Source organism: Echinops telfairi, unplaced genomic scaffold (assembly GCF_000313985.2).
Source record: "Echinops telfairi isolate 266 unplaced genomic scaffold, ASM31398v2 ScPeMD7_7424;HRSCAF=8462, whole genome shotgun sequence".
Lineage (NCBI taxonomy): Eukaryota > Metazoa > Chordata > Mammalia > Afrosoricida > Tenrecidae > Echinops > Echinops telfairi.
Genome location: NW_022111324.1, coordinates 60875994 through 60885705, shown reverse-complemented (window position 1 = coordinate 60885705; position 9712 = coordinate 60875994).

The window sequence follows — 9712 nt, the reverse complement described above, 5'->3', positions numbered from 1 at the left end:
GGGGGGGTGCGCACGCATCTAATCTATTATAAAGTTTCTCAGGCACTCTCAGGTGCCAAGGCTGTAGAGTTAGAGACAACCTAGCCAAAGAACTCTCCTAGCGTGCTTCAAAACACAACAGGATGCGTTACAAATCCCTGCTATCTTAAGGGGCACAAGAAGTGACAGATGATACAACTCACTACATTGTTTTTACAAGAAGCTACTGCCACTGGACAGTTGACTTAAAGAAATACTCACAAATGTGTGGTATGTTGATGCGTTCCTCTCTATTTTGAATTTTCAGACAGTTGGCAGGGGTGGGGTGAGGAAGGGGGACATGCTATGGTGGGGAGTGATGAAAAGAGTGGCTCTAGAGGCTTTCTGAATTGTGATGAGCTGTTATTCCCAATGGGCCATCTGAGTCCTGGGGTTTGCATGTGGAGAATGAACATTTATTTTGAAAATCTCTAACCATTTTTTTCCCACTTGAAAAGTGCCATGTGGGAAGTAGCATTATGAAAGCAAGGATAAATAAAAGATTAGGGCAAGCACTCAAGAAAGAAATACAAAATGCTTCTGTTTTCCTACAGAGAGTGGATGTTTAGCTTAGCTTCCATACTGAATACTTCCTTTGAAAAACATCCGTGTCCCCTAAAACTAACTGCAAATGGAGTCATATAAAGGCAATGACTGGAATCAGGGGAATTTTGCAGTGAATGAGAATGTGTTGGTGATATTAGTAATTTAGTTTTCTCCTAAGGAAATAAAAAGGAAATTAATTCAATGATTTGTTTAGGAAGAGTTACAAAAACAGGACAGTTACTAGAGTCTCAGAGACAACTAGGCAGTCTAGTTCCTGCTGGAGGCAGCCATCTTGAGGTCTATCAGGGAGGGATCATCATGGTAGTTTTGTGGTGGGAAGATACCTGCTGCTTCTGGTTCATTGGCTTGGAAAGTGTGGTTGGGAGGTGCAGGTGAGTTGATCCCCAACTCATGGTGGCACCATGCACATGGACCACTGGGACCAGTAGAGTATTCCTTGGCTGAGTTTCAGAAATAGATTGTCATATGTATATGGTAGCCAACTAAAAAGGTGGGAGGAAAAAGAAGGAAAAAAGAGAAATGGGTAGTGAGAGAACAGGGAACTAACCCACCCAAGGGGAGGGTATTGTTTATATCTCCACAGGGAAAGGGGGACCAGACTTCAAGCTGGTGCTCCAAGATGTGAATGCAACATACCGGCATGAAGCAGGTATGGGGATGCATCCCCAAAGTGGTGAGGAAGAAAGATACTTGAAGGACAGCATAAAATCACGAGGGAAGCACTTGGGGGCGCTACCACAAAGGAAGGTTGAGTATTGGGAATGAATCTAGTTATACGTGAGCTCCAGGTGAGCTAAGACTGTCAATCCAGCCTGAGTCCCTTATGCTAGACTGATAAATAGTTTCTCAAACAAAAAACCTATAAGTGGTGGTGGGTAATTATTATTGCACTGAATAGTATTCACATAGTGTTGTGTGAATATACCCAGGTTTGTTCATTCCTTCATCTATTGATGGTCATTTGGGTCATTTCTACCTTTTGGCTATTGTGAATAATGATATTGTGAACATGTTGTACAAGTATGTGTTTGAATCTCTGCTTTGAATTCTTTTGGATAATGAGTGAGGCGTGGAGCTTCCAGGCCGTACAGCAAGTCTATGCTTCTCGGGGAACCACTGTGCTGTTTTCCACAGTAGCTACATCGGCTGTCAGTACTACCAACACCTTATCCACATCCTCACCATACTTATTTTCTTTCCTCCTCCTCCTCCTCCTCCTTTTTTGATCATAGTATTCCCAGTAGATATGTATTGCTATCTTGTAGTTTCGATTTATATATCCCTAGTAATTATTGATCTTGGACATCTTTCATGTGCTTGTTGCTCGTTTGTTTGTCTTCTTTAGAGAAATGCCTTTTGACTAATTTTAAATTGGGTTGTTTTTCCTTTTGTAGCTGAGTTATTGGAGCTCTTTATATAGTCTGAATAGTAAACCTTTCTCAGATATATGATTTGCAAAATTTCTCTCATCCTTTAGATTAGCTTTACATTTTCTTGAGTGATCTTTGATGTGCAAACGTTTAAAGGTTTTTATAAAGTCCAGTTTACCATTTTTTGTTTGTTTGTTTTGTTATGTTTTCAGTGTCATACATAAACCAACAGATCTTCTGTAGAGTTAAGTTACATTCAGAAACATAGCAATACTCAAGGTCATATCTAAGAATCAGTTGCTGAATCCAAGGTCATGATCTCTCAGTTTTTGAATGGATAACAGATTCTTAGGTTGGAACAGGTATGCATTTACTCACATTGGACTCTTCCAGGTGGCCAAAGGCCATGGCTTGATTAGTTATTTCTTGCCACACATCTGCTGGCCTTGTTTTCAAGCAAGAGATTTGATTTTGAAGCTGAGGCACAGGCTGGCAGGAAGTTTCATAAACTTACTGTCAGAACTTGGATTAGCTGTTCCACCCGTTGGCAGTTACCTTGGAGTCTCAGTAGGAATGCAGATGTAAAATTGAGTGACTATGAAGATACAGACTGGAGAGAAAAATGGACTGATTAGTGGGAAGCGTTTTGGGGGGGAGTTATTTCATAAACTGACTCCTCACTACTTTTTTCTTCCCCCAAATTTTGATGTCCTCAGTAAACCATGTATACATTTGCTGAAGAAATGTATCAGGTGTAGTATGAGAGGCTGTGATGCTAACTGAACTGGTCTTCTTTCTTTGGGTCACAAGATAAATAGATGGTGAATCTCTTTATCGGGATAATTACTGTTGGGGGCTTTAAAATGTTCATGCAAAAATTAAACTAAAAGATGGTAGGATTTTTGCACAAACTGTTTAAAGCCCCTTCTTATGTGTGAGTTTGTCTCTCTGCCTTTCTCCTTGCTCCTTGACAGCAAGGATTCTGTGTTATTTGTTTTTTTTGTTTCTAGTGTTTATCACAGTGCTTACAATTGGCTTTTGGATAAAGAAACAAACTCATACATTTAGCAAGTTTATATTCTATAATGGGGAGACAAATAGACAAAGATAAATATGCCCATTAAACAGATCCTGAGAGACAGAAGTCTACAAAGGAGTTATAACCACAGCCCACTCTATCTTTGTCTTGAGAAACTGTAAAAAAGAGAGGGATCCCTTTGAGATAGTGGATGGTGGAAGGAGAACGATTCAAAGAATAGGTGATTTTTTTTTATCATTTAAGAAAGATAAATAAATATTTTTATGATGGACAGTTGGGTAGGGAAGAGGATAGGAGAAGGATTGCAGGTAGAAAATAAAGTTCGGCAAAGATTTAGGTCACGGTGTCATGGAACACATAGCCCGGTGCGTTACAGGGATGTGGAGATGTGAGACGTTCACTGTGACGAGCCCATGGGGGATGGGCATAAGTTTGGTAAGAAAACTCACTCAGAATTCCTTGTCACCAAGTCAACTTGACTGACAAGGACCCTATAGGACAAAACAGAGCCATCATTTTGGGTGTCTGAGGCTGTAAGTCTTTACAAGAGCAGAAAGCTTCCTCTTTCTCACACGGAATGGCTGGTGGTTTCAAAGAACGACTCTGTGGCTCATAGGGAAACATGTAAAGTACTGTGTCACTGGGCTTCTTTGCTGAGAGAGGTATGAAGATGAGACCTCTAGATGTCCTCGAAGTAATTTTGATTTTATCTCAGAGTCAATGGAAGTGTGTGAGAGGGTTTTCAACACAGGAGTCATTTGATCAGAACTATATTATTTTCCCAAAGAAAATCTGGGTGGATGGGTGTGTTTAAAAATGTTTGGCAAAGTCAAGATGAGAGCTGATGGTGTTTGAGGGGCAGGGAAGAGTGCTCAGTATGTGGGAAAACCCGGAGCTTGGAAAAAGGTTGATTTGCGAAGAAATTTTAAAAAAGGTATCCAGAGCAGAGAGACTATACACATCAGCGTTCCAGAGAGAAAGCTGGGGTCAGAGCTGCAGCAGGGGCACGAGAGTGAGGGGAAAGACACAGGGGGCCTTACAACAGAACAGACCACCCAAATTTCACACTGACTATATATGCAGTGACAAAGGCATCTACCGTGGATCCCAGTGTGGGCCTGGTTGGCTGGGTAAACCGTTATGCCATTTCCAGCAGTAATTCCTATAGGATCAGGAGCGAGTTTGGGAGGTTTGAATTCCACCTTTTCTAGTGAATTTGTATATCAAGAAAACATCTCAGCCAAGTCCAGAAGAAGTGTATAAGTCTGATACACTTGTGCATCTTGTTTTGAGGTGCTTGTGGATTGGTATATTGAGATGGTTCACTAGACAAGGTGGAATTCAGCAAGGAAGTTTGAAATATAAATAAAGATATTAGTGTCAGCAGCATACAGGCTAGTAAAAGTTCAGGGAGTGAATGAGATTATCTAGGGGCAATCTCATCCGAAGTATTGTAAGAGAAAAACAGTACATAAAGCAGTTGTATTAGTCTAGGTACTTTAGAGAAACAAATCCACAGCAACTCATGTATAAGAGAGTTCTATGTAAAGAAAGTGTGCATCACGAAAACATCCCAACCCAATGCTGCCCAAGCCCACAAGTCCAACATTAACCCATTAACCCAACACCAGTCCACAAAGTCCTCTATCTCACAAAACAGAGGCAATGATGCCGACTGCAGGAGGAAAGCTGAGTCAATGAATGAATAAGCATCTCAGCACTAGCAGGGGTCTCCACACGGCTGCTCCAGCACCCAGGGCTGCATCGGGATAGGTCCATGTAGCTTCTCCTTGGGGATGTCCTGTAGGAAGTCAATCTTGCAAGCTGAAGCAGGGAACTGCTAAGGCAGCTGCACCCTGGTGCGACCATCACAAAGCAAGAGACCTGAGAACTAGAAAGGCGAGGCTCAGCACCCATTTATCCCTTCGCCTTTCAATTATCCCCACATGTGATTATCGGCCAGGTTGGCACAATTAACTAACTCAGCAGTAATAAAAACAATATAGTGTATTGTGGAATAAAAACAATACTATCAGGCCTGTGGGCATCAACATTTAAGAAGTAGGCAGGGGAAGAGGAGCCAGAGAAAGCCCTGCTGAGTTTCCATGATTTTTATGATCAAGAAAGAGAAAAAAAATCAACTAAGTCCTCAGCTTATGGACAACATATATTTGGCATTTAATGTTATGTAAGTTTTCCCTCATTTTAAAACAATTGAATGAACCCTTTCTTATAACAAATTTTTCTTCTCAATCACCTTCTCTTGCTGCATGTACAGTTTTTAAGTAATTGAAAAGACTTTCAGCCTTTTCTTTTTGCAAAAAAGAAACACTCAATAAGAAATCTATGCCAGGTGTGTTAGACCAGGTTGACTAGAGAAACAAATTCATTGATACTCATATATGCATAGGAAAGAGCTTGATAGCAAAGGGTAATTTGTACATCAAGAAAACATCCCAGCCCAGTCCAGAAAAAGTCAATAAGTCTGATATAAGCCCATAAGTCTAATACTCATCCAAAAAATCCTTCTCCGGGCTCACATAGTCACATGCATGCAATGATGCAAAATATAGGAAGATCACTGGCCAGTGGGTGCAGTCTTGTGGATCCAATGGTGATGGTGGAAGCATCTCAGCACAGTAGCTCCTCCAGCTCTTTGAGTGTGGCTCCTCGACAGGCAGGTGAAGCACAGAGAGGGAGCTCTTGCAGGTCTCAGCAAGTCTCCCAAGGCATGTCAACAGTAAGACCAAGGCAGAGAGAGAGGAACTTCCCAGAATCCTCATGAGACAGCCTTGCTCACAAGGAAGCATCATCAGGCTGTGACCTGATTGATAGGCTAGACTCCACCTCTTCACTCTTAATACTCTCATGTTGACACAAGATTATGTAACTACCACACTGGGATAAAGTTATGAAAACATCTTTGCCATTTCTACGTATGTACTTTACCAAGCATGATGTCCCTCTCCACGGGTTAGTCTCTTTTAACAATATGTCCAAAGTATGTGAGACAAAGTCTCTTCATCCTTACCTCCAAGGAGCATTCTGGTTGTACTTCTTCTAAGACAGATTTGCTTGAACTTCTGGTGATCCATTGTATTTTCAATATTCTTGGCCAGCCCCATAATTCAAACACATCAATTCTTCTTTGGTCTTCATTATTCAGTGTCCAACTTCCATATGCATTTGAAACAATTGGGTACACTATGGCTCGGGTGAGGCACACTTTAGTTCTTAAAAACCTCTTTGCTTTTCAACACTTTAAAGAGGTCAAATGATAGATAGGCTTGTAATACTAGGGACTTATGCCCTCCTTAGAATAATCAACCATTTGATATCAAAAGGGCAGCATCTATCCAGGGATAAATCTCAGAAAGGAAAGGAAAGAGGGACCAATTGAACCAGTAAACACTTCAGAGAGGAGGTGGTGTAAGTGATGTTACATTGTGGGGATTGCCGTCAATGTTACAAAAAATGTTGCTTGAGTCATCTAATGGAAAACCAATTTGCTCTGTAAACTTTCATCCAATTGTAATAAGAACATATACATTTATTCCAACTACAGATTCGACTTGAAAACACATAACTATGAATATATCTCATCTTAACCTGGGGACTGCTTGTAGAAAAAAGCTACAGAGAATCACAAAAAAGTGAAGACTTAACAGAATTTAAAGCTTATCAACCATCAAGCAGAGAGATGTTGAAAATACAGCAGAAGTAAACAGAGCATCTAAAAAGAGAGGACGGAATTGGTGAAGAACATAGAAGAGGCTGGTCTCCTACTGAAGGACAGAGGGTTTGTCTCATTTGCCTGGAAGAAAAGAAGTACATTGGGAAGGATGCAGGGAGGGCTGCCTTGGTCACAGATGCAGGGATGGGAGAGTCCACCAGTTAACTTTGATTTTCTCAGTAAAATAAAAGACAAGTTCATTTGCTGGAAGAGGAGGGGTTGATGGGGGAAAGAGACTAAGATAATTAACCAAGGATTGGGAATTGGGTGTGGGCATAATCATAACCTCCTCCCTGGGGGATGGACTACAGAAAAGTGGGTGAAGGGAGACATCGGACAGGGCAAGATATGACAAAAGAATAATTTATAAATGATCAAGCCCTCATGAGGAAGGGGAGGGAGGGGAAAAATAAGGAGCTGATGCCAGGGGCTTAAGTGGAGAGCAAATGTTTTGAGAATGATGAGGGCAATGAATGGACAAATGTGCTTTACACGATTGATGTATGTGTGGATTGTGATAAGAGTTGTATGAGCCCCTAATAAAGCGATTAGAAAAAAGAGAGAGAATTAGAAGGGCACCAAAGTGTCTCCTGCATCTCCTAACTTTTAAAGAGAAAATATGCCTCTGAAAAAGGATAGAAATCCCCAAATACATGAAATCCACCGAGTAAAGTATAAAACAGAAATTGTATTCTATTTTAATGAGGCACGAGGATGCATGACATTGGCGTTTTAAATAATGCGTTACTATGTTTTTAGTGAAAATTTGCACTAAAAATTTCTTTAGGTTTCCATGCAGCATTTGCTACCCAAATCCGTCAGTGACATTGGTGTCAGGCTTCACAATGTGTGAACATTCTCATTATTTTCTGTGGGTTCTTTTGTTTCCATTAATCTGCTTTCCCTGCCTGCTTGTAACCTCATCCTGGTTTTAATGTAATAGTTGGCTTTTGGATGTCATATAGGTGGTTTAAAAAAATTTTTTTAAGGGAACACGTACTAATAGGTGACATTTTAAAAAATCATTTTATTGGGGGCTCGTACAATTCTTATCACAATCCATCCATCCATCCATTGTGTCAAGCACATTTGTACATTTGTTGCCATCATCATTCTCAAAACATTTGCCGTCTACTTGAGCCCTTAATATCAGCTCCTCATTTTTCCCCCTCCCTCCCCACTCCATCTCCCCCCTGAACCCTTAATAATTCATAAATTATTATTATTTTGTCATATCATACACTGTCTGAGGTCTCTCCTCGCCCACTTCTCTGTTGTCCATCACCCAGGGAGGAGGTTATATGTAGATTCTTGTAATCAGTTCCCCCTTTCCACTCCACCTTCCCTCCACCCTCCAGGCGGGGTGACATTTATTTTGTGCGGAAATCTGTTCTTTAGCTACAAAGTGATCACAGGGTGTTGGCTCAAGGTTTGAAGCATCTCTCAGAGCAGTAATGTCAGAGAGTCTTCTAGCTTCAACCAGTCCAGTACGTCTGTTTGCCATTGCTGCTGTGTTCCCTTCTCTTTTTTAGGACTTTGAAGCCGTGTTTCACATTTTCTCCCCTGTTACCAGGAGCTGTCTATTGTGGTGTTGATTGGTCTGGTCTGCACTGGAGGGCTCACGCCCATCTAGTTCTTCTGGTGTCAGGATGAAGGGGCTGGGGTTTCAGTAGACTATGTGTCTGATAGACCAGTTTCTTCTTTGAGTCTTTGGTACCCTTCTTTCTCTTTTGTTCCAGATGAGTAGAGGTCAATAGTTTATCTTAGATGTCCATTCAAGCTTCTCAGACTTAAGACAATACTCGGCGAACTACGATTTAGGACATAACTTTACAAGCTATATGATGCCAAGTGATGGAGATGTTCCTGAAATTATTTTTTATATTCCTTCAAACCCAGAACACCAACCCCACAAGGTGTTTGGTTATGTCTCAGTAGTATCCATAGCAATGCCCCCTATGTGCTTTATTATCTGCAAGAGTATATGTGCATAGAGCCACATAGATATGTATGCATATGCATATACATGTATTTCCAGAATTATATACTCGCATATGAATAGCAATAAACATACATGGGTTTGTTTATATATATATACCCACCCATATATTTTTGGGTGGTTTAAAACTCATGTATGCCATAGCAATTACCAACAGATTCTTTTCTCCTGCACATGTTAGTGACTTTGTTTACCTTCATTGAGCAAAGTACACTTCACCAGCATCAGGGGTTATGAAAGCCCACCAAGTTTTTGTCAAAACAAAGTTTTAATGGAAGCAAAGCCTGAGGAGATATTGGGGTGGGAACCACTCGCATTAAAAGTTCAAGTAAGATTGAAATAATTAGGATGGGCCATGAGAAGAAATCAAGGTTATAGTATCCTCCTAACAAACAAACAAATAACCAACACCCCGAGTATTAATGGACATAGGTGACACTGATATGCTGGCAGCAAGACAGATTTGAAAGTCATAAATTTGATGTGGCAGAAATTTAAACAGTTGTGTCATTTCCACTCACAGTGCTTAGCAGTTCAGCCCTAAGAGCAGTGTCAGATGGTAGCTGGCTGGGCTGACCCCCGGCAGAGGGTGGCCAAGGCTTGTGTAGCAGAAGAACAGAGGAGGGGTCCTCCCCTCGAGCAACCGCTGCACCCTAAGGAAAGGCCAGAGTGCAATTAAGAAGAGAACAGTATCAAAAACTTGGGCAGTTGTTCACAATAAAACAGAAAAAAATTTGACATGTCTGATCAAGACACAAAGATGTAAATAGTTCTTAGGGGTGAAAAATCTGGTAATAAAAAAGTATTACCTTGATATGATTTAAAGTTTTTCTCTGACACTAACAGCCGATATCATACTTAAACAGTAGAAACAGTTTTATGAAAGTTAGGGATGTACTAGTGATGACTATGAACACAATGATCAATTCTACATTATTCTGAGGTTTTGCTAATGAGAATGGGAGAATAGAGAAATAACATATGTA